We start from the raw sequence: 24,783 nt of genomic DNA on the forward strand, positions 1-24,783 counted from the left end.
ACATCCACAAAAGCAAAACACAAAACCCACTGCATTCCATTGCTTTAGAAAAGCATATCTATGGTTCAATTTGGTACCTGAGTGGTTCAGGGTTAGGGTGAGATCCTGTTGCTAAGAGCTAGGTTAAGCCATTAACCCTCTACAAGCCAGTTAAAAAAAAATCAAGTTAAATAGGGCCACTGAGATGGCTCAGTGAATAAAAAGGCTGAACTTGATCTCAGGGAGCCATCATTGCCCTATTACAACTAGCCAGGCCCTACTTCTGAAAGGTTTCACAGTGGTTAAAATTGCACTAACAGTTTCCTAGGATTTAAACCATGATACTAATGTCTCTCTGGGATTGATGGGCTGTGGCAATATGCTTAGCTTTATAAACATCTTTAAGAAATACTTTGTGAGAGAGAGGGTCTCATGGGGCACCTTCAATTACTGGTCATCCTGCTTCCACCTACAGAGTAACAGGGTTACAGCTTTGTACCAACACCTCTAGTTCAAATGGCACTGGATACGGAAACTAGAGCTCTACCCATTTTCAGCAATCACTCTGCTGACTGGGTTTCTGTCCTAGACCCTGAAAATATTTTTTTTAAAGTTTAAACAGACACATAATAATAGTTCATTATGCTGTACTTTATAAATATGCATCCCAGAGATGTGTTTACAATATGTCAGGATTATGTCAGTATCATTTGATATAGGTGTCAAATAGTTACTATTTCAGAGTGTTAGGGACATCCAAAGATCCTTTAGGAAAGAAGTTTTTAAAATAAGATGAAGTTATTATTTGTACTTTAAAATTACGTTTTTATTCACTCTCTTCATGTGTGTGTCTGTGTGCATGCGCACATGCGTGCACACAGAGAGATACACACACACACACACGTTCATATGCCACTGTGCACATGTGGCGCATAGAGCACCGCTTCTAGGAATTATCTTATTCCATTCACTGTATGGGTTCTGGGTATCATCCTCAGGTAATCAGGCATGGCAGTGGGCACCTGTGTCTGCTCAGCCATCTCACCAGCCCCAGGCTAAATTTCTATCTTTTTCATGTGAAGCCCCATCACCCAAGGAAGAAGGAAATGTTTGTAAGTATCAAGTGGAAGGAAAGTTAGGGTGTGGAACAAGTATAATTGTGTTTTGCATAGTTGGATTTCAAGTAGTCATTCTAAGTATGCTAAAACTGAGGCCACCACCCAGCAGCTGCAGAAAAAGGACTTTCAGCAGTTCAGGGTCATTGGGACTCAAGCTGTTCCTTTTCCTGAAACTCAAGGGGCCGGCATCTCTGAGGAAGGCAGTGTAAGAGAACAAACTCCCATGTTATTAATACTAATGGCCTGTGGCAGCAGTGACTCACACTCTGACCCACCCAGCACTGACCTACAGTCCACACCCAGACACAATCACTCTCAGTCAAGAGCTCATTCCCCACCAGAATGTTCCATGGGGTAACATAGGACTCAGAATCACAGTCCAACAGAGTCTGCACAAACTACTGACCCACGAACACTGTGTCACTTAGAAGCATACCACTACCACTAGTCATTTGTTCTATAACTGCATCATTCTCAAAGAAGTAAATAACCAAAATCATACTTACAAGACTCCTGCAGTGATTAATTGAATCAATTTCTCTTACATCAAGACACCCAGCATCAATCAGTCAAGTTATACAATGGGTTAATGTGTGTGTGTATGTGTGTGTGTGTGTGTGTGTGTGTGTGTGTGTGTGTCTGTGTGTGTTTGGACTTATCTGTGTGTGTCTATATGTGGGGGTGCATGAGTATTTATCCGTTGCACATAGAGTTCAGGGACAACCTTAGGTGTCATTTCTCAGGCAGGAAGAGAGAAGCTGTATGAATTTATTTCATTTTGATTTTTCTGAAATAAGCTCTCTCACTGGTTTAGATATGAAAAAGTAGCCAAGCTGGTGTCTTAGTTTCATTTCTGTTTCTGTGATAAAATGCCCTGATAAAAAACAACTTATAGGCCTGGTGTGGTGGTATACACTGTTAATCCTAGCACTTGGGAGGCAGAGGCAGGTGGATCACTGTGAGTTCAAGGCTAGCCTGGTCTACAAAGTGAGTCCAGGACAGCCATGGCTACACAGAGAAACTCTGTCTTGAAAAACAAAAACAAAAACAAAACAACAAAAAAAGCAAATTGGAGAATAAAAAGCTTAGTTGGTTTAAAATTTCAGGTTACAGTTCATTACTGAGGGTCATTAAAAAAGTAGAAGATTAAGACAACAGGTCATATCATGCCACAGTGAAAGCTAAAAGAACAAATATGTATGATGTCAAGGGCCACAGAAAAGAAACTGCCATAATGAATTGGACATGGCCAATTCACTATTAGGGGGAAGGTTTTTATTGTGCATAAGAGAGAGACAATATTCAGAAGCTTCTGGAGGATTCCAGAGCTGAGAGAAAATTAAGTAGATTGGACATGGCCAGGGTTAGGAAAGCAGGAAATAGAACAGTCAGAGGAGAGGGATACTGAGAGGTAACTGGGTAGGAGAGGGCGTGGAGAGGGAAACCAGGTAAAAAGATTAGATGTGGGGAGAGTAGGGAGAGCAGGGGAGAGGCTTGGAGAGAAATGGGAACTCAAGAGTGGGGCACCTTTGAGACAAGTTGGAGACCTGTTACCTGGTAGGCTCTTGAGAGGATATGTCTCTAGCTGAGTCTCCTAGCATTGGGAGACATGGAGATTGGGGAAGCCACCCTCTAGCCAGGCAAGATTTATAGTAGTGGGAGGGAAACACCAATCCACCTGCAAAACCTTCAACCCAAAATTTACCCTGGCTATAAGATGTGTAGATCTAAAAGATAGAGACTGAAGAAATGTCAAACCAATGCCTGGCCCAACCTCAGGGGTACCTCATGGGAAACAGACAAGTCCTGACATCATTAATGACACTCTGCTATGTTTACAGACAGAAGCCTCGATCAACTGTTTTCTGAGAGACCCCACCTAGCAGCTGATTAAATCAGATGCTGAGGCTCACTGACAAGTGTTAGGTGGAGCTCCAGAGTCCTGAGGAAGAGTTGGAGGGAAGAATAGAAGGACTTGGAAAGGACAAGAATACCACAAGAAGACCAACAAAGTTAACTAACCTAGACCCATAAGGGCTTACAGAGATGGAAGCACCAACCAAAGAGCATGCATGGGCTGGACTTAAGCCCTTACACATATGTAACTGATGGGCAGTTTGATCTTCATGTGGGTCCCACAGTAAGTTGAACAGGTGCTGTATATGATGTGGGCAATGTTGCCTGCTTTCAATCACTTCCATTGAACAGGGCTGCTGTGCCTGGCCTCAGTGGATAAGAATGAGCTCAGTCCTGATGCAACTGGCTGTAGGAGGGCTCCCCTTTTCTGAGGAGAAGGGGAGGGGAATGGAAGAGGAGGGTGTGAAAGAGAGACCAAGAGGAGGTTACAATTAGGATGTAAAATGAATATGTAAATTAAAAATAAATTAAATAATCATGTATATGAATAAATAAAGTTGTCAAGAGATTTGAGCTTTTCTAACACATAAAATCCATTATACTACATCTCTGACAGTTACCAAAGCTTGATAAAAGATCACTATAGACAAGCACTTCACAGTCAGTTGTTTTCTGCATTTTGAGCAATTGTGGATTTCTCTGGTCATCTCCAACTGCTACAAATAGATGTTTCTTTGATGAGAGGTGAGAACATAAGGATAAATATGGAGGAAGGTGAGAGGGATGAATACGATAAAAATACATTGTATGAAGTGCTAAAAATTAATTAAAGTGTTGTATTTTAAAGCATAAAAAAAAGACATAAAAATGGGGCTGTATTACCACCCTTGCCTAGCAAGAGCAAAGCCCTGAGCTCCCACACTAGGACTAGAAAAACAAAGGCTAGAGAGCTGGCTCAGTGGCTAAGATCCTTACGGGTTTGTAAAACAAAACCAAACCCTAATTTCAGTTCTCAGTGTTTATATCAGGTGGTTCTCAATCAGTAGTATCTGATTGTTAAGTATCCAAGAAACCCAGGAAAACTCTCGTTCACTATTGTTAAAGGAGTATGTAATATTCAATACTGAATTATTATTTTAGGGAAATCAGCAGTTACTCGTTAATCAGCTTTATACCCAAATAATCACACAGAGAGACTAGGATCTATTTAATTAGCCTACAGCACAATGCTGCACAATAATTACTCCACCCTAAAACTCCACTCTAGTATACTTTCTTCCCATTCAGATTTCCCACATTCTGCTGGTTTTTAAATTATCTCTTAGGCCCAGTTCCTTTGTTTCCAGGTCTCTCCTCCTGGTTCCATCCTTTCCTTCCTTTTTCCTTTTCTTGTCCCTTCACTGGATCAGGATGCCCCACCCTATTCTCTGTCATTGCTCAGCATTGGCAAGTTTGTTTTATTGGCAATACAGAGAACAAATTGTGATATGTTTACACAAATTTGAAACAGGAGCTACTTAGAATAAACATCACAATGTGATGTCCTGATTGAAACCAAAGAGCAGGGTGGACAAATCAACATTTGAGTGACAACGGTAAACTGTGCACAGTCCACAGAACATTATGCCAACACAGTATCTCTGGCTCCTCTAGGCATTTCTCCATTCTCCCCACTCCCCACCCCTGCACCCTACTCCTCTACCTACACCCCTAAACCTGTCCCTTGCAGGGGCTGGGCCTATTTCCCCTACACAGCTTCTGAACCTAAATAAACCAGCCATTTGGCACCTGCTCTCTTTCTCTCTCTTGGCTCTTCAACCATAGTTAGGAACAACTCATTTTCTCTTTCTCTTCTTTCTTTCTTTCTTCCTTTCCTTCTATTTATTAACTTAATCACTTTACAGTCTGATCCCACCTCTCCCTCCTCTTCTCCCAGTCCCACCCTCACCAACCCCCTCCCATTCCATCTCTTTCTCAAAGAAAGGGAGGCCCCCAGTGTGTACCAACTCACCCTGGCACGGCACCCAAAGTCACAGCAGGACTAAGCACATATTCTCCCACTGAGGCAGCTACAGGAAAGAAATCCAAAGACGGGAAACAGACAGTCCCTACTCCCGCTGCTAAGGAACCCACATGATGACCAAGCTGTATATCTGCTGCATACGTGTAGGGGGCCTAGGCCAGCCCTGTACATGTTCTTTTGTTGGTGGTTCAGTCTGTGTGAGTCTCCATGGGCTCTTCTTGTGGTGTCTTTGACCCCTATGGTTCCCTCAATCCTTCCCCTACTCTTCCACAAAACTCTGCTTTATCTTTATCACTACACCTCTTGCAGGTGAGACAAATATGGGCCAAAGGTTTTATAGGTGGGTTGGTATCCCCTTCCCTCCACTGGACATCCCACCTGGCTGTGAAGTGGCAACTTCAGGCTCTGTATTCCCTCGATGTTTGGAGTCTCAGCTAGGGTCACCCCCATAGCTTCCTGGAGCTTCCCTGCCTCATAGATGACCCCCTATTTCCTTTTCCTCTCCTTGCAACACACTTTCCTCTCACTTCATCCTCACCCCTGTTACCCTCCCTATCCATTTCCCCACCCAGTTCCCTCCTTCCATTAACTTCAGAAATCTATTTTTTTTCTTTTTTTTTTGTTTTTTGTTTTGTGTATTTTTTTGGTTTTTTTTTGTTGTTGTTTGTTTTTTTTTGGTTTTTTTTTTTTTTTTTTTTTTTTTTTTTTTTTTTGGTTTTTTGAGACAGAGTCTCTCTGTATAGCCTTGGCTGTCCTAGACTCAATTTGTAGACCAGGCTGGCCTCGAACTCACAGTGATCCACCAGCCTCTGCCTCCCGAGTGCTGGGATTAAAGGCGTGCGCCACCACGCCCGGCCCTCAGATGTCCGTTTTATTTCCTGTGCTGAGTGAGACTCAGGCACCTTCCCTTGGGCCTTGGTTTCTTTGGATCTGTGGATTGTAGCACGGTTATCCTGTACTGTAGGGCTAATATCCACATATAAGTGAGTGCATACCATAAGAATCTTTCTGGGTCTGGGTTACCTCACTCAGGATGATCTTTTCTGATCCCATCCATTTGCCTGCAAATTGCATGATGTCATTGTTTTTAATAGCTGAGTTGTGTAAATATACCACATTTTCCTTATCCAGTCCTCAGTTGAGGAGTATGTAGGTTGTTTCTAGTTTCTGACTATTATGGATAAAACAGGAGGCAGCTCATTTTCATTTACTGATGTTCTCTTCTGCCCTCCGAGGGCCCACATTCACATGCTTATACACCTGCGCAGGCTCACAAACATGCATACAATTAAAAATAAAAATGAGACCTTCTCTATAAAATAGGACAGTCATATCTTTTCAACATGGAGTGGGTATTAGGTGCCACTGAGGAAGTACTGCTAAGTTTGTCACGTGTACTGACAAAGAAGTAGCTTCTCAATGTTGAGTACTAGCCTGGGTGATGAGGAACTGAGTCAGGCTGTACAGGGTAATTGCTTCTATCCAAAAAGACTGGATTGGCGGAACGTGGCGGTTCGCGCCTCTAATCACAGCACTCGGGAGGCAAAGGCAGGTGGATCATTGTGAGTTTGAGGCCAGCCTGGTCTACAAATCGAGGATAGGATAGCCAAGGCTTACACAGACAGACTCGAAAAAACAAAAACAAAAACAAAAAACAAAAAACAAAACAAAACAAAAAACCCGGATTGACCTGAGACTGACTGTTCCATCCCATGTGTAGGAACCACATGCCTGGGTACTGAAGGCACACCACACTGCTCCTACTTAGACCACAAAGCTACATAACTTCCTGGTAGCTGCTACTCAGATCTTTGTGTGTATATATATACCTGTTCCCAAGCCCTTCAAGTTTGAGGTCCTCAATGTTTCAATAAAGTAGTCTCAGACTGGTCATATAGAGTCTCTCCGCCTCATTTTTCTTACACTCATGGGCCACAAATGCTTCCTTTTAGGGGAGGGGAAGAAGGATACTTCCCCTCTGTGCTCAGCTTCATGACTTCTGTTTGGTAAACGTAGAATATAAAAGAAGTGGCATAGTAGGTCATGTAACTCTAGACCCTAACCATGTCCAGTTTTCCTTAGCTGAGGGAAGAGCTTCAGATCCAATATGCCATGCTGTAAGAAGCCCAAGCCATATGGAAAGACCACGTGGAAAAGAATCTGTCCAGAAGCTTTGCTGAACTTATGCCCAAAAGCCCGCCATAATTTCCAGTCCCTTTGTGAGGGTTCATTAGTTCTGAATGCTGAGCTAAACACAACCCCAGCTAACATGATATCAAGCAAAGCTCCTTAAATGATCTCACAAATCATAACACCAGAAACAAAATTAGAGAGTTGTATTGTTTAAAACAATAAACATGATCATTTGTGCTAGTTGTTTTCTCATTCCTGTGACAAAAATGCCTGTCACAAGTTATTTTTAAAAGTGCCTATTTTGGCTTGCAATTGAATTTGTATGTGTGTGTGTGTGTGTGTGTGTGTGTGTGTGTGTGTGTGTGTGCATGTTCATGTGTCTATACCTGTACTTAGGTGTTCAGTGGTGTAAGCATGTGTATGAATGTGGAACTTGTGAGGTCCAAATTATGTCAGTTAGTCAAAAGGCTGCTGTCTAAGTTTGGGTTTTATTTTTGTGAAGACACACCATGACCAAGCAACTCTTATAGGGGAAAACACTTAATTCGGGCTGGCTTACAGTTCAGAAGTTTAGTGCATTATCATCATGACAAGAATCATCATGGCAAACAAGCAGACATGATGTTGGAGAGGAAGCTGAGATATCTACATCCAGATCCGAAGGCAGTAAGACAACAGTTGAGGAAGCAGTTATGAATATGATCAAACAGTCAGGAAAGCAAGTGTAGAAGTGTCCTGAACATGTATCAGATCTGTTTTCCAGGCTTGGATCTCTGAAGGAACGTGAAACAATGTGTGTGTGTGTGTGTGTGTGTGTGTGTGTGTGTGTGTGTGTGTGTGCACATGTACCACTATGCATACACCAATGCACATATGTGGCAGTCAGAGGATAATTTGAGGGCGATAAGGATGAGAGTGTCTGTTTTCCCCTTGTACCACATAGGTGCCTAGAGATTTAGTTTAAATTTTCAGGTTTCATGGCAATTTATTCCACCTGGTCATCCTTCTCTTGGTCCATCCTATATCTTGATCTCCCTTTTCTTCCTTTTCTTCCTTTTCTTCCTTCCTTCCTTCCTTTCTTCCTTTCTTTTTTAGTAAAGCCACATTTTGAAGTTGCAGTTCATCTATTGGCTAGATTGCTAGGCTGGATTGCCAATGAGCTTTATGAATCCTCTTGTCTCTGTCTCCTGAAGACAAGGATGACAGATGCCAGGGCAATGCTATCTGCCTTCATTTAAGAGGGTGCTTCAGACATGATCTCAGGCCCTTACACTGCTGTTGCAGGAACCATCTTCCCAATCCTGGGCCATCTTCCCAATCCTGTCTCTGCTGAAATATTCTGAGATTATCCTTATGCTCTTAGAATGCAAGTGATTGAGGTCTTCAGCTTAAGCTGCCCAAAGACCTTCTCTTGTCCATACCTTCAAAGGCTGACACATAATTTTTACATTTATTATTATTATTATTATTATTATTATTATTATTATTATTATTCAGTTCTTTACACTGTAATCTAGACCCCATCTTCAAATTCCCTGTGATCCTTCTGCCTCAGCCTCCCAAATGATAGGATTATAAGCATAAGTCACTATGCTGAATAGCACATCTTTTAACTCCTGCATCTGTTTTCTTTGGGGGCTGCTTGAACATACATAGTGTGGTAACTCTGTCACTATTATGCAATGTCTATCCTTCCAGTCATTGTCTGATTTACTCTTTCCCTACTTATTAAATGTCTATTTGTGCCTTCAACTGTGTGATGCCTGATAATAAAAATAACTTCTAAAAGAGAGCCTCAAAAAGGTGCTAGAAACCTTGCACAAAGGCCACTGCAGTTTTGCATGTCAAATACTTGGAAACCAGGGGTGGTGACATATGCCCTTAATTCCAGCTTTTGGGAGGCAGAAACAGAAGGATTGCTAAAAGTTTGAAGCCAGACTGATTTACGCAGCAGGTTTCAGGTTGCTTAAGGCTACATAATAAGACCCTTCCTTAAATAACAACCAGCCAACCAACCAAACAACCAAACAAACACTTTTGAAAAAATATCTGTCCATATCCAGTAAGATGGTTCCTTGGTAAGGGTACTTGTCACCAAAGCTGGACCTGATGTCTTAGTTACTTTTTTATTGCAGTGTTAAAGCACCACGAGCATAGAAATTTATAAAAGAGAGATTAATTTAGGTTTTGGTTTTAAAGACTTAGAGCCCATGATGGCAGAGAGAAGGAATACTTGAGGGCTCACATCTTGATCAACAATTAAGAGGCAGAGAGATAGAAAGTGGAAACTAAGAGAGTCTTTTAAAGTCTCAAAGCCCATCCCCAATGGGCTCCTCCAACAAGGCCATGCCTATAGAGGGAATATCTTATATATTGTATGGATGCATTGCCTGTTAATTAAAAACAAACAAACAAACAAACCTACGGCCTATAGAAAAAGATAGAATAGAAAGTAGGATATCTGGCAGGAAGAAAAGATTGTAGAATAGAGCCAGGTGTGGGAGATTTCCTGGGGAAGATGTCAGAAGGACAAATGCATTGCACCTGAGCAGAGGCAACTAGCCACATAGCAGAATGTAGATTAGTATAAATGGACTATTTTAAGTTATAAGCTAGTCAAAGAAGAGCCTAGATAAATGGCCTAGGTATTTGTGTATATATTTTGGGTCTCATGAGTCATTTTTTCCAAGAGTTTGGGGCTGGGAGGAAAATCCTATCCAAACATACCTCCTAATACTTCTTGATGAATTCTATTAACTTGGGACCAAATATTCAAATACATGAGCCTATGGAGATCATTCTCAATCAAACCACACCTGCATTTGGAACTCACATGGTAAAAATAGAGAACTGACAACCAAATATTGACCTCGGACCCACACATAATACACATACTACCTGTGTATACTATAGATAAACAAATGAATACAAATTTAAAATGTCCATACAGTAGCAATTGAATTACTCTTGGCCTGAATCCTGTACTTGATCCTTTGTAGGCAAGGATGACTGAATTATTGAAATTAACTTGTGTAGTGGATGCGAATGGAACCCAGTTGGTAGAGTGCGTGCCCAGCATTCCTGAAGTCCTAATTCCCATCCCCAGTACTGCATAAACCAGTCATGGTGGTGTACTCCTGCAATTATAGCGCCCGGGAGATGGAGGCAAGAAGGTCCAGAGTTCAAGGTCACACTTGGCTACACAGTCTACCTTGGGCTACATGAAATCCTGTCTCAGAAATAAAATAAAACTTTGTGTAATTTTTCCTCATTTTTGCCTGAAATATATCCCCTACCCCCTTTGTCTTTGTCGTTGTTGTTTGTTTGTTTGCTTGCTTGCTTGTTTGCTTGCTTTCTTGTTTGTTTTTGAGACAGGGTTTCTCTTGTAGTCCTGGCTCCTGGCTGTCCTGGACTCGCTTTGTAGACCAGGCTGGCCTCTAACTCAAGAGATCCCCCTGCCTCTGCTTCCGGAGTGCTGGGATTATGGGCGGGTACCACCTACTTGGCTCTCTATCTCTCTTTCTTCACCACTATTGAATATACACATTATCACTTCCCCACATACATTCACAGTGCAGACTCACTAATCTGTAAAAATCGGCCTCTCTACTTTTTAGGTTCTGACATCCTCAACCATAATAACAAACTTTCTCTGCATGACGCATCTTCTGATTTTCCCTTCAAGAGCTCAAAAATCTTCCTGGGGAATTGTGCAGCCTTTATTTCAGCATGGGAGTCTCTGAATATCTGTAGCATGGCACACAGTAATCCCACTTTGCAAAGTTCTGTCCACTAGCAAATTCTCAAAGTCTTTCTTCTCTTTTTTTCCTTCCTTCTTTTCTTCCTTCCTTCGGTTTTTAGATGAGATATTACTATGTAGATTTGGATCTTCTGAGACTCACTATGTTGTCTGCACTTGAACTCACAGAAATCTGCTTGCCCCTGGCTACTGAGTGCTGGGAGTTAAAGCATGAATCCCTATTTCTTGTTATTTATTAATTCTATATATTTACGTGTGTGTGTGTGTGTGTGTGTGTGTGTGTGTGTGTGTGTGTGTGTGTGTACACGCATTCGTGTGCGTTCCATGACCTGTGTGGAGGTCAGACTACAAGTTACTGGGGTTAATTTTGTAAAAAATAAAAATGAGAATGTGATGTACGAAAGCTGCAAGACTTTCTTTTGCTCTGCATTTATATCTCAGGTGACCTGCAAATATCCATTATTTTTCTTCACTCTTTTTACTTCCTATAACCTTTTTCATTTCCTTGGGTCATAGTGTTGCAGGAAACATGATTTCTCTGTGTCTCAAGACTTACTTCTACCTCAGAGACCTAACACGTGATAGTCCCATTGCCTGGAACATCTTTCTACCAAATGTCAAAATATTTCCATCTCTACCTCACTGTCTTCTCCTCAGTTTCCAACTCTTCAAGGAAGACGTCACCTCACTCTACCCGAATCCCCATCACTCACTGTGTTTCTTCCCCTAATAAGTGCTCTCTGCGTGTTTATGAAGCAGAAAAGGTCACCTATGTATTTCTTTACTCCCGATTCCACAGGATCTCATCACCTCCTTTTGTCAGCTTTAAATGTTCTCTTTATTATTTTTTTAAAATTTCTATTTGAAAAACCACCAGGACCAGGGACACTGATCAGTGGGTAAGAGTGTTGTTTGTTGAACAAGCATGAGGATATGAGTTCAAATCTTTGACATCATTTTAAAAAGCTGGATGTGGTCTCCTGTATGCCTTTAATACCTGTACTATAGGGATGGAAATAGGATCACTGGGGTTTGCTGGCTACCAGCCTAGCTCCAAGTTTATAAGTGACCCTGTATTAAAGGAGTAAGGGGGAGAGTAATAGGCTAGGATACCCAGAGTTCTTCCCTTGTCTTTATGTGTGCACTGACATACACACATGCATGTATTACACACACACACACACACACACACACACACACACACACACACACATACATACACACAAAACAAACAAACAATACTTAACTTGTGTTTTCTCTCTATGGTATTTTGTTTGTTTGAGATTTTTTTCGACAGGTTGTTTAATCATTTTTAGCCTTGTTTGCTCAACAAATATGCACATAGACAAACACATAAATAGAAACAAACACAAATAGAGATCTCCCATTTCCTGGCGCTAATAAGAGGATTAAGTTTGAACATGAATGCCAAGCTGTCGGCACCAGATATCACAGTATCAATAGTGAGGAGTGAGATGAGCTGTCACACACATATTTCTTTTCTAAACATAAGTAATTCTTATCACGTTTAATATAACCACTAACCACTGTTGTGTCAGTTATAATCACCGTGGAGTATCCCCATGACAGATTATTGCCAATAGACACTTTCTGAATGAATGCAGGGGTGATGTAATGAACTCCCTAGAAGAACTATAAAAACTATAACTGGGCCGGTGAAATCCCTCATCAGGGACAGACATTTGTTTTCAAGCCTGATGATCTAAGTTTGATTCCTGGAGACTCATATCATGGATGAAAAGAATGATTCTTACAAGTTATCCTCATGTGGTCACACCCAACAAGAATACTAATAAACTAAGAGATAAGTAAACAAATCACACACACACACACACACACACACACACACACACACACTACAGTCCAGACATCTAGAAGCTCAGAGGGTAAAAGTGCTTGTTGCATAAGCTGGATGACCTGATTTTGACTATTGAAGCCAACATAAATATGAAAGGTGAGAACTGAGACCACAAAGTCTTTTGAGATCTTTTAACTCCTTTTACCTGCACATACATGCTTTGACATATGCTCTTCCTCCTCCAGCAATAATAAATATTTTTGTAATTTGATCATTTTTGTGTTTAAGAAGAAAAGATTGGATCAAGGTTACTGTGGTGAAACACTCTTGGAATGCCATCACTTGGTAGGCCAAGGCAGAAAGATCTTCAATGGAGGGCCTGCTTGGGATAGCTCTTGAGATTAAAGCTGGCCTAGGCTACATAGCAAGCACCTTTTCTACCTAAGATACCTCATCAGCTCTTTATTTAATATTTATATGTGCTCCTGTAGACTTAATTTTATTTTCCAACGGAGCTGGGAAAAGAACCCAGGGCTCCTGGAAAATAGCAATTCCTGATGTGCAGAGGGACATCTCCAGTCTCTAATGCTGCTAACAACCTTTTTAAAACATTGTGAGAGAAAAGTGGGTGGGTGCTAGTGTATTTGTGGAGGTCAGAGGACAGCTCACTCAAGTCAGTTCTCTCCTTCATCCATATGAGTCCCAGGGATTAAATTCAAGTTGTAAATCATTGGTTCATTATATGTATTAATTTTATTGTTGCATTGTTATTTTAAAAAATTCAGAACTTTTCCTGAGTTCTGTCAAATCTGCTGATTTGCAGGTTCTGACCTTGCAAATTCAAAGGCTCTCTGAATTTCTTTCTGTGTGCTGGAAATTTGAAGCTTTTCTTTTAATTTCCCAATTGGCTTGGAGATACTAAATCAGGGTCAATATTTTGCCTTTCCCTAAATTTTATTCCACACCTTCACCTCCTCCCACCCCGCAAAGTGATCTCAACAGCTATTCTGTGTGAGCCAAGTCTGTGTGAGCCAACTCTATGCCATTTAAAAAAGAGATTTATTTTCATTATTTCTAAATTATATGTATATAACTATGGGTCTGAGCATATGAGTATAGGCATCTCTTGAGGCAAGAGATATCTGAGCCCTCAGAAATGGAGTAAAAGATAGTTGTGACCCACTGGGAAGGAACTTGGATTCTCTGCAAGAGCAGGATGTACTATTAACTGCAAAGCTATGTTTTCAGCACTGCCTCCTTGTGTCTGAGGACAGAGACTCATGACGTACACAGAGCCTTGAACTCACTATGTAGCTGAGGAGGGTCTTGATCTCCTGACACTACTGCCTTTGCTTCCATAATTCTCGGTCTACAGGGTTTAGCCACCATGCCAGGCTTACTTGATATCGGAGATTGGACCCAGAGTTTTATGTATTCTAGGCAGGTACTCTATCAACTTAGTAAAAAGTAAAACTGAGAAAAAAGTAAAGGGATTGGCAAGGCACCTCATTAGCAGAATATGATTGTCCTTAGCATGAAGAAGGCCCTTAGTTTGATACCTAGAAAAATCAAAATGATAAATTAGAAGCTTGGAGTTTTACTTTGGAAATTTAATTTTCTCTAGTTACATTTATTCTCTCTCTCTCTCTCTCTCTCTCTCTCTCTCTCTCTCTCTCTCTCTCTGTCTCTGTCTCTCTGTCTCTGTCTCTCTCTCTCTGTGTGTCTCTCTGTCTCTCTCTCTGTCTCTCTCTCTGTCTCTGTCTCTCTGTCTCTCTCTCTCTCTCTCTCTGTCTCTCTCTCTCTCTCTCTCTCTCTTTCTCTCTGTGTGTGTGTGTGTGTGTCTGTGTGTCTGTGTGTATGTCTGTGAGTATCTGTGTGTGTATCTGTGTGTGTCTATATGTATGACTGTATGTGTGTCTCTGTGTGTGTCTGTGTGTGTGTCTATGTGTATGGCTGTGTGTGTCTTTGTGTGTGTTTCTGTGTGCATGGCATAGGGAAGGGGTGCATGCACATTGCAACAATCTTCTTCCAACATGTGGGTCTTAAAGATTGAACTCAGGAGGTTAGGCTTAGGGGCAGGTGCTTTTGCCTGCTGAGTCATCTCATAGTACCTGGGAATTCCTTTTTCCTTTTAAGTATAGAGTCTCGTATAGACCAGGTTGGGCTGAAACTTTCTGTGTAGCCCAGGGTGAACTTGAACTTCTCATCCTCTAGCCTGTACTTCCTGTGTTAGAATTATTGATATTTGCAATCACACTGGTTCATGACATGCTAGGCATCAAATTTAGGGCTGGATCCTAAGTACTCTACCAATTGTGCTATGCCTCAGGCCTAGAGACTTTAAACTAATTGACAAAGCATTCCAATATTTCCAAGAGACAGTGCAGCCAAACATGCATATCTGTAAGCCTGAATGGGTCCATGGGCCATTATTTAGAAGCCGTGCTCCAGTGTAAAGTTCTTAGTCATAGCTGTGCACTAAGGTGTTGAGGAAGCCTTCAACAAATGCCAATTCAAGGTACAGTCCTGAGACATTACTTTTAAAGCACTCTAGGGTCTAAAACAGAGATGCAACCAGTGAGGCCATGTGGTTTTGACATTTAGCCTCTGGCCAAAGAAGATTTCCTGTTGGGCCCTCAGGCAGTACTTCATGGTAGGCACTAAGCAGACACACAATGAATTTCATAGAAAAGTGGAAAAGAAAGCAGGCACCTTGCTTGATCTCTCTCCATCTCTTCTCTCCTGTGTCCCCTGTGAGGAGGGTTTTTGTTTTACCAAATGCAGCTAGCCTGACAAAGGCCAATATTCCTCCAAGTCACCTCATTTTGTGATATGCATATTTACTCAACCCCCAGAAAACTTTATCACACCTGTCCATGACGCATAGGTTAGCCATCTTCTCAGACTGTGATGGGATGAGACAGTCACCAGCAGCATGAGGGATAAAAGACAGAGGCCATTTTGGCCACATGTACTGCTTGATAGCCAGCTTTGGATTCTGGCACACCCTTTTTACAAAAATACAGTGTCCACATGGTTTTTCCAAAAAGGAAGTTCCTTTCTTGGTTACATATATTATGTGTGTTTCCATGAGCCATATTGAGTTACTGTTTTTGAACACCCTCTTTCATTTTTACCCCTAAAACCTGCTGTCTCTCCTCTCTTTACTTTTTTGCTGTCTTTATTGCCTATGCTGTGTTCCTTCATGCCTGGGCATTGGACCCAGAGACTCACACCTATTACACAAGCACTGTACCACTTTAAGGTAAGTTAAAAGGATAAAGGCAGGAAGCACGACAGGGTTTCCTGAGAGGGTTGCTTCCTTTCTCACGCAATAAGATGGAAAAGGCCTTCTCAGGGACAAAAATATAGGCTCCCTTCTAATGGCCACCAGGGCCATTGTTCCAAACTGAATTGCATCCTCAGCTCTCCTCCTTTCTCATGTCCTTTCCTTCCAGTCTTGGTATATTTACCTCTGTATCTTTTCGTCACGATTGCACAATCCCTGGTCCCCGTTCTGTTTCTCAGTTTACCCCCTCAGCCTTTTGTTCTCTCTATACTTTTGTCCTTGCCCATCTCAAAAAGAGTTAACTAGGACTCTGCTTCAGCCTTCCTACCTGTGATGTCATTGCCTATCTGCCATGGGGGCGTGGCCCTGCCCAGTATATAAAAGGACAAGCCTACCTCACCTCTCCCTCTCTTATCCCCTTATTCCCTTTCTCTCTCTCTCTTCTTTCTCTCTTCCTCTGTCTCTGAATTCTCAGGCAGTGATTTAGCAAGCAACTGCAGCTGCCAGTCGCAGGTCAGGAGGCCAGGAGCCAGTCACAGGTCACAGTGGGGGATGTTAACTCTGCCTCTGGTCTTCCCAGGCCCCGCCAGTGGGAGGCAGGACTTAGGGAGTAGGGGTCCAGCATGTGCACCTCCAATACCTTTAAGCCAGATCTACTGTGGGAAAGGGAGAGGGGCCAGCAGGAGGCAGTTATGTGGTGTGGAGGGTAAAGCCTTTACCTCCTCTATCCCAAACCAACATGGTGACTGTCACGTGTTGTGAGCAACCAGTGGTGGGCAGATTTGAAAATGTTACCAGGCTGCAGTGCCCCAGGGTGGCTGAGTGCAGTGTTTTAGCAGCTGGGAAAGCACTGCCTCAGAGGTAGCTATTGGTTCTCTGTTGACCTCATCCTGGCTCTGCGCAGCCCTCCCAGCAGGAGTCCCCAAAACGAGTCTTCAAGCCCCTCAAAGCCTGATGCTAGAATCTCCAATCATGGAAGCCGCAGGGGGCTCCAGCCACAATGGCTGAGGGAATCACCTATATGCACCATACGGATAGTGGAGTGTGGCCAGCTCAAAGTAGCTTGCACTAGAGGGACCGAAAAATTGGTCACACGCTGTGGTGGGCATTTGCTTACCAACAATAGGCGGTTTGTCAGGAACAATGGCAATTTAATGGCGAGTATTCGATGGCACCCAAGTTACTCCAAGTCTGAGGCAGCGGCAGTTCGCTGACTCACACTGGGGTGTACCACGAACTGTGCCATTGGGGGGGGGGTGCGGTGTGTGTGTGTGTGTGTGTGTGTGTGTGTGTGTGTGTGTGTCCGTGAACAGGGTTGGGGACAGGGAGGCAGTGCAGCCACATGGCAGAGCCAATCACCTGGGCTCAGCCCCAGGAGAAGTAAGAACAGCAGAAATTTATGTTTGCTTAGAATCTAGATCTGAAGGCAGAGCAGTAATGGGTTCAGACAGGAATGAATGGAGATTTAGAGTGAAGTTTGGAACAGAAGAAAGTTTTTGTGGGAAGTGTGTTAGATAGAACAAGTTCGGTAGGAAGGGTTCCAGACTTAAGACAATTCTGGAAGAACCTTCCCAGCACGGGGACCACCAATTTTATGTTTAGTAATAAGATTATAAGATATAAGATAATAAGATGCCAGGCAGCATACATTAGATAGATGAGGTTTATTAAATGAGCATAATGGGAAGAGAACAAAAGGGGGGAGGGGTACCCCAGAGAGAGAGAGAGACAGAGAGAGAGAGAGAGACGGAGACAGAAACAGAGACAGACCTCCTGACCTGTGGCTGGCAGCTGCAATCGCTTGCTAAATTCCTGGCTGAAAGAGTTAGAGACAGATGAAGAGAGAAAGAGAGAAAAGGAGTAAGGGGGTAAGAGAGGAAGGGGTGAGGTAGGTCTGTCCTTTTATATACTGGGCAGGGCCACGCCCCCATGGCAGGCAGGCAATGACATCACAGGTAGGCAGAGTGAAACAGAATCCTAACAGAGTGAAATTATGTTTTCTTCTTCCTCCATCTCTTTCCTTCACTCGCTCTCTATAACCATTCTTCAATATTTGTTTCTTTTAAGAGCTATCTCTCTAAATTGCTCTGTCACTCAATATTTCTCCATTTCTCCATGTTTCTCTCCCATTCCTCTATATTCCTTGCTCTCTCCAGTATCTACTCACTTTCTCTAGGAATCTCTGTATCTCTCAACACCTTTTTAAAATATTCGCCCTTGACTCTCTCATCTTTCTTCTCCTTTTCTGTATCACTCCCTCTCTTTTCTAGCTAACCTCTCTCCCATTGGATAGTCTCTCTTGACACGTCATTGTTTCTTTCCTTGTCTTGCTAGCCTCTCCCCTCCTCCTTCTCCTACTCTCTCTCCCACTTTGTGCTCTCTTCCGTCCTGTCCTCTCTTTTCTTTCTCTTTCTTCAGATACCCTCCCGTCTCCTTCTCTTCACTTTGTTTTTCCACAGTAAGCTTCCCTAGGCCTTTAGTGCTGTGAGAATCCTCTTGCCTTGTGAATACCCCCTATTATTGGTCTTTGCATCCACTGACACTTGAGCCCTGAGGCAGTGAGGGCCTGGACTTTATAAAAGACTTCCTGGCAGCTCAACTCAGACTGACACCCACTAATCCCTCCCAGACATGGCTTTTCACAGGGTCTGCAGGGTCCAGCAGTTTTGTATAACCCAGTCAGAAAATGATCTTGAAAGAATTAAAGGCCCATCGACAAGGCCTTGCCTTAATTTGAGCTCTACAGTGCCAGGAATATTTTCCTTTGAGGACAGACAGATGCCAAGGGAAGGTAATTTCTGACTTCTCACCCTAGTGTAAAAGCTCCCTCACAATCTAGGTGAGGGGAATCAGCCAAACTAGGCTTATTCCAGGTTTTCCAGATTCCTGTTCTTTAAAAACCTACAGGATACTGAATGGCACATTTTGTCCGACTTTTCCTGACTCACAGATGCCCTAACCAGATCCCAGAAGGCATAGGAGCTTCTCACTTCTCCAGATCACAAAAGTCTTAGAGGTTTAGGAGCCTCCCATGTTTAATGTCTTTCTGACTCCCCTGAGTCTTACAGTATTAGGATGCCCTATCCTAACACTTGGACTCATTTTTTTTTCTCTCCCAAAATCCAAGGCCCCTCAGGCAACAGAGTATGACACATTTCACCAGTGTTCCTTGTCACTTCAAACTTAAAGCAATTTTTAAAAAAAAGGTGATACATATACCTAACACTCTAAAGACTTCATCTTGGTTCTGGTTAACATAAAACCAACAATAGCAACAAAAAATGTTAATAGTCAAAAATTCATATAGAAGCAACCTAACTTGCTGCAACACGTGACATTCATTTCTAAGGTATAATGGTTTATTTATGTTCACGGAATCTGACTTAAAGATGTATGTTTAATCACTTACATCTCTGTTATCTTTGCTAAATGCTAACTATTCAAAAAACTGAGTCATAAAAACTCATATTTTATAAAAGTACACTATAATGTATATACGTACATGCATATATACATATGTACACACACAAAGGTATATATATGTGTATGTGTGTGTATGTGTGTATGTGTATATGTAGGTTTCTGGTCTCTCTGTGTGACTGTATCTATGGCTTAAAATTTATTTTCATACTAAAAGAACTTCAATTCAAAATTATAATTTTTAAGACTCAAATTTAACAGATAAAATTGCAAAATCTTATTCTTATCAAAGCAACATATTGTACTTTTATAAGAAAAAATTTAAACATACAAATTAATGATCAGCCAACTTATAAATGACCAAATTCCTTTTTTGTAGTTAAATACTTTCCATTTTATTTATTTTTTTATTTCGTAAAATGTATTCACTTTACATTCCAAATGTAGCCCCCTTCCTTCCTTGTCTCCTCCTGGTCCCACCCTTCCTTCCTTCCCCTCCCCCCATGCCTTTACCCTATTCCTCAGAGAGGGAGCCCTTCTCCCCTATCAACTGACCCCAGCCTACCAAGTCTCACCAGGACTGTCTGCGTCCTCTTCCTCTGTGGCCTGGTAAGGCCGCCTCACTGGGGGAAGTGATGAAGATCAGGCAACAGTCCATGGTTGGGACAACCCCTGCTTCCCTTACTAGGAGACCCCTATGGAGACTGAGCTGCATATCTGCTACATCTGTGCTGTGCTGGGCCAGGCAGGGGCAAGGTGAATCCTCTTGATGCCTGGTCCACTTTTGGTGCTACCCTGAACCCGTCCAATCTTGCCTGATGAAATTCTTTAACGTGCTCAGAACTATGTTTGTAGTCATGTTAAGTACAAATGTTATGTATATATATATGTTGTCAAAGTTAAGCCTAAAGCAAGTGGGTCTTTAAATTATTATTTTAAGTGTATACAGTGTGTGTGTGTGTGTGTGTGTGTGTGTGTGTGTGTGTGTGTGTGTGTGTGTTTGAGTTGCAATAAAGTTAAAGACCTAGTCCAGGTTTTAATTAAAGTCTTGGGTAGCTCCAGGCAAGCACTCAATGTCTCTGCTTGTATGTGTCCATTTGTAAATTATTATGTTGCAATACTTAATTGGAGAAATCATTGCCAGGACAAATAATGTTGAGAAGGTTTATTACAAACCTTAGTCCTTGGCCAGTTTTGTGTTCTTAAAAAAAATACAATAAATCAAAAAAAATTTTGTGTGTATATAGCTGTATATTCCTAAAACTCCAAAGGAAGAGACACAAGGATAAGAAGTTCAAGGTCATCTTTCTGAATTAGAGACCAGCTGGAGCTATATGAAATCCTGCCTCAGGAACTAAAATAATGGCATAAAGAAAAACCATGGTAAAATACATAGGGCACACTATTGACTGCTTCAACCATTTAAGCTATGTGGCACATGGGCAGTAAGTGTGTTCACAGTACTGTTCAGCCATCAGTACCCATTCAAGTACTTTCTCACTTCCCCAAACTAAAGCTGTGTCCACACTACATAGCAACTCCTGGGATCGATTAGGTGTCCTCTGAACTCAAGTCTGCAGCCAGACAATATGAAACATGCCTTGAACACCCACTCTCTGGCTGTTGCCCTGACCGCCTCTCTGAACTAAAAAAAAAAAAAAAAAAAAAAAAAGTGTGACTTTCTCTGTCCCCCCTCTTCCTGGCACCTAAGAAGACTTCCAACTTTCTTCCTGAACAGATGTTTTTTTCTCAAGCCCTGTAAATTTGCCCATCAAGCTTCCATTTGAGTAGGTTTTAAAATTCTTTTCTTAGTGACACTAAGAACCCAAAAGAGTGAATATTAGTTGCCCCAGAAACAATCCTGTTTTGTTTCTCTGTGGATCTGAGTACAATGGAAACCTCTACTGAAGAGAATCCTGTAGTGCCTCTGGCTTTTCACAGAAGATTCTGTAAAGTCCATGCATGTCCTACTGTGTGCCTTGATTGTTTTCCTTCCTAAGGACCAGAGAGATATCTTTGTATGGATCTATGACATCTGGTCTGTCCATCCATCTGTCTCCTGTTGCTTGGTGGCTGGTGTAGAATGTGGATGTAGATCAGTTGGTAGAGTGACTGCATAGCACGGGCAAACCCCATGGTTCCACCCCAAGAATCGCATGACCTGCATGGTAGCCCGTGCTCATAATATCAACACTTAACAAGAGGATTACAAATCATTCTTGGTTACACAGTGAGTTCATGGGGCCCAGCCTGAGCTACATGAGTCCCTGGAACGAAAGAAAGAAAGAAAGAAAGAAAGAAAGAAAGAAAGAAAGGAGGGAAGAGATATAAAAATACCAAGGATATTTGAAAAATTCATAGAGATTATTATGTTTATCTAACATTTTATATATGTTATATAATTGTATATATACAATATATAAAATACAATTATACACACATGCACACTCACATATATATGTATATATATATATGTATATATATATATGTATGTGTGTATATATAAAATTTTATGCCACTTGGGATGATAATGCTTCTCACAAGAGCCACAGACTAACAAAACTCCCAGTACCATCCATCATACCTATTTGTCAGAACAGTTCAAGAAACCTACAAAGCGTACATGCTAATGACTTTACCTCTGATTATCTCCCAGAATTTAAAGGTACATGCCTACTGTTGAAGACATCATTTACTACAGACACTGGAACTGGATGGATCCAACCCAGACTGAAACAGAAGCCTTCTCCATGAGGACAATGACTACTAGTACTGCTATGTGTATGACAAGTGAGGAAAGCAATCAATAGTCCCAAGCAGTTGTGACACTAATGAGCCACAATGATCATCCCTGCAAGATACTCCTAGTGGTGCAACAGTGGCATTTATATCTTTGGGGCAACTGACATCTGCATAACTGTATAACTGGTATAAGGATCAATTAAAAGAAGAAAATTCATGGCTGATACTGTAAACCTGGGGATGGTTGAGGCCCCTTCTGTCAGGGATGATCCTTTTGATAGTTTAATCAAATATTTTGTGGTCAGGCCTGAAATCATATACACATGAGTGACACTTAATGGACTCCATCAAGTTGCATTTGTACACTTATATATATATACATGTCACAAAAAAATGAGAGGTAAGAAAAGCACTGTTATGTAGAAGCAAAAGGTTAGTTTGGAATGGAAAAGGCAGGAATTAAATTTGACCTTTTGGAGTTTAGACTTCAGGAAGGGAGATGTGTTGAGCACAGATTTTAAGCATGGGAGTTGAAAATAACATCCATCTGCCATAATCTACTTTATCATTTTGTCATTCTTGCCAAGTTTGTGTCCTAAGAAATGCAGTCAGTGATACCAGGCTAACTGCAGCTAGATGTCAATATTGATTTCCTTCCTTGTTTCCTTCCTTCCTTCTTTTCTTCCTTTTCTTTTTTTATTTTTCACTGACACATTATCATTAAACTGGTGAATGGCTTGTAGGGAATCTCCTAATATGTAGTAATCAAAAATCACAAGGTCTGGGAGGTATTTTCAATTCCTACTCCCTTTTAAAAATTTTTTTTTCATTTACCTTGGTGTTTTGTAGTTAAATACATCCACATTCAGAATTTTTGGAAAAAGGTTTGAAATACATAAATACATGAATAAATAAGTGAAGGAAGAAAGGAAGGAAAGGAAAGAAGAGAAGGGAAGGAAGGAAAAAGAAAGAAAGGAAGAGAGAGAGAGAGAGAAGACACTTGAGTAGTTATAGATTTCAGCTGTGGTGGCTTGAACTCCTATGAATAGGTGTACAGATAAGTATTTCATAGAGATTTTGCTATTATTTTGCATGAAACTCTAGTGGTAAGACACACTGGGCATATGGTTACTAATTGACTGATTACTGGGTTAAACATTGAACTCCTGCTTACTAGAGAAGTGCTCTATCACTGAGCTATACCCTTAACATCCAAAATTCTGTCTGTATTCTGTGTATGGAAGCGAGAAGCCAATCAGTGGCATTAGTAAGGTGCCACCCATCTTTATTTTTGACATGGTCTTTCTTTAGGACCTGAGGTTCTCTGATACACTAGACACGATGGCCAATTACCTCTATTGACTCATTTCTGCTCTCCTAGCACTGGGATTACAAATGAATGCCGTGAAGTCCGGACTTTCGTGTGGTTGCAGGAGATAGAGTTTAGGTCCTTACTGACTGAACCTCTCTCCTAGGTCTCTAGCAAGCCCATTTTAATGGTGAGAAAACTGAAGCACCAATGGGTGAGAGATTTGCTCAAAGCTATTTGCTGGAAAATCTGTAATCTGTAAGTAGGACCCAGGAATCTGTACTTAACACTTCATCTTCCAACTTCCTGCCCTCCACACATGGATCATTTTCCTTTGAGTGACAGGAAGAATAGGAGTGAGGGAGGAATAGGAGAATAAGTCTGAAGACTGTCTCAGGGGAAGCCTCTGCGAGGGTAGCAAACAGAGGAACAGGGAGAAAGGATAAAGAAAGGAAGGTAAATCTGACCGAAACATGTATATAAATGTCACAGCGAAACCTACTAATTTGAACAATGAATACACGGTATAATTATAAAAAGTAAATTGCAAGACATTATATCTGGTTAATTTCATAGAATATTTCCAATATCCCCTATGAGTATTATGTACGTTTTACAAATGAAGAGCACGAGGCCTAGAATGACCAAGAATGGCATTGTAGTCAGTAAAAGCCAATGATGAAATTAAACCCCCAAAGGTTAGTCTTTGACTACCCTGTCTTTCATTCCCACCTACGTGAGAAACATATGTGCAGAAGGCTTACTGTAGGCCAAACTATAACCCTGTCTTCATGCAGCTCATAAGTTAAGAAGAGAGATAAAACAACAAGTAAATAAAGAAGTGTGGAATATGAGGAAGTGAGAAAATGAAAGAGAGAAAAGAGTGGCTCCTGTGGATGACAAGCGGACGTGGCAGGCAGGTAGTGGCACTGCCTGGAAATGGAGATTCAGTGAGGGTAAAGAGCATGGCTGAAAAAGAATGAACCTGAGTCATTGTGCACCACTTCCCTCCTTCCCCAAAGACAGGAACCCTAGGAGTCGCTTACCTGTAGGTAGCAGGAACCTCAATACCAGCAGGACCAGCAGCCATTGCCGGCTAACAGGGGGGTCCTGCTGCAGGCCCGCCATTCATCCGGTCAGGAAGGTGCAGGAGCCTTTTTTGATGCCCCCTCTCCACCGCCCGTCAGCTTCCTGGTTGGGTGGCCATAGACACTCCTTTCCCAGGGTAGGGCTTTCATGTGGCTGAGTTCCACTGATATCAAATGTGCAGGATTGCTTTAATCCTTCAAGGCTGGGCAGGGCTCAAAAGGATTCCCTCGCCTGTTCCCAGGCCT

General features: G+C 41.8%; 1 protein-coding gene across 1 annotated transcript in view; it reads left to right on the plus strand.

Annotated features, from left to right (window-relative positions):
• Positions 1 to 22,423, plus strand: part of MBD3L1 (methyl-CpG binding domain protein 3 like 1) — a 240,052-nt gene extending 217,629 nt beyond the window's left edge. The window contains exon 3 of the transcript XR_014779396.1: positions 22,055 to 22,423. The gene's annotated coding sequence lies outside the window, so the exon portion shown is untranslated. The remainder of the gene's footprint in view (positions 1 to 22,054) is intronic.
• Positions 22,424 to 24,783: the final 2,360 nt, after the last annotated feature.

This window comes from Acomys minous (genome assembly GCF_964271855.1).
Source record: "Acomys minous genome assembly, chromosome: 5".
Classification (NCBI taxonomy): Eukaryota; Metazoa; Chordata; class Mammalia; order Rodentia; family Muridae; genus Acomys; species Acomys minous.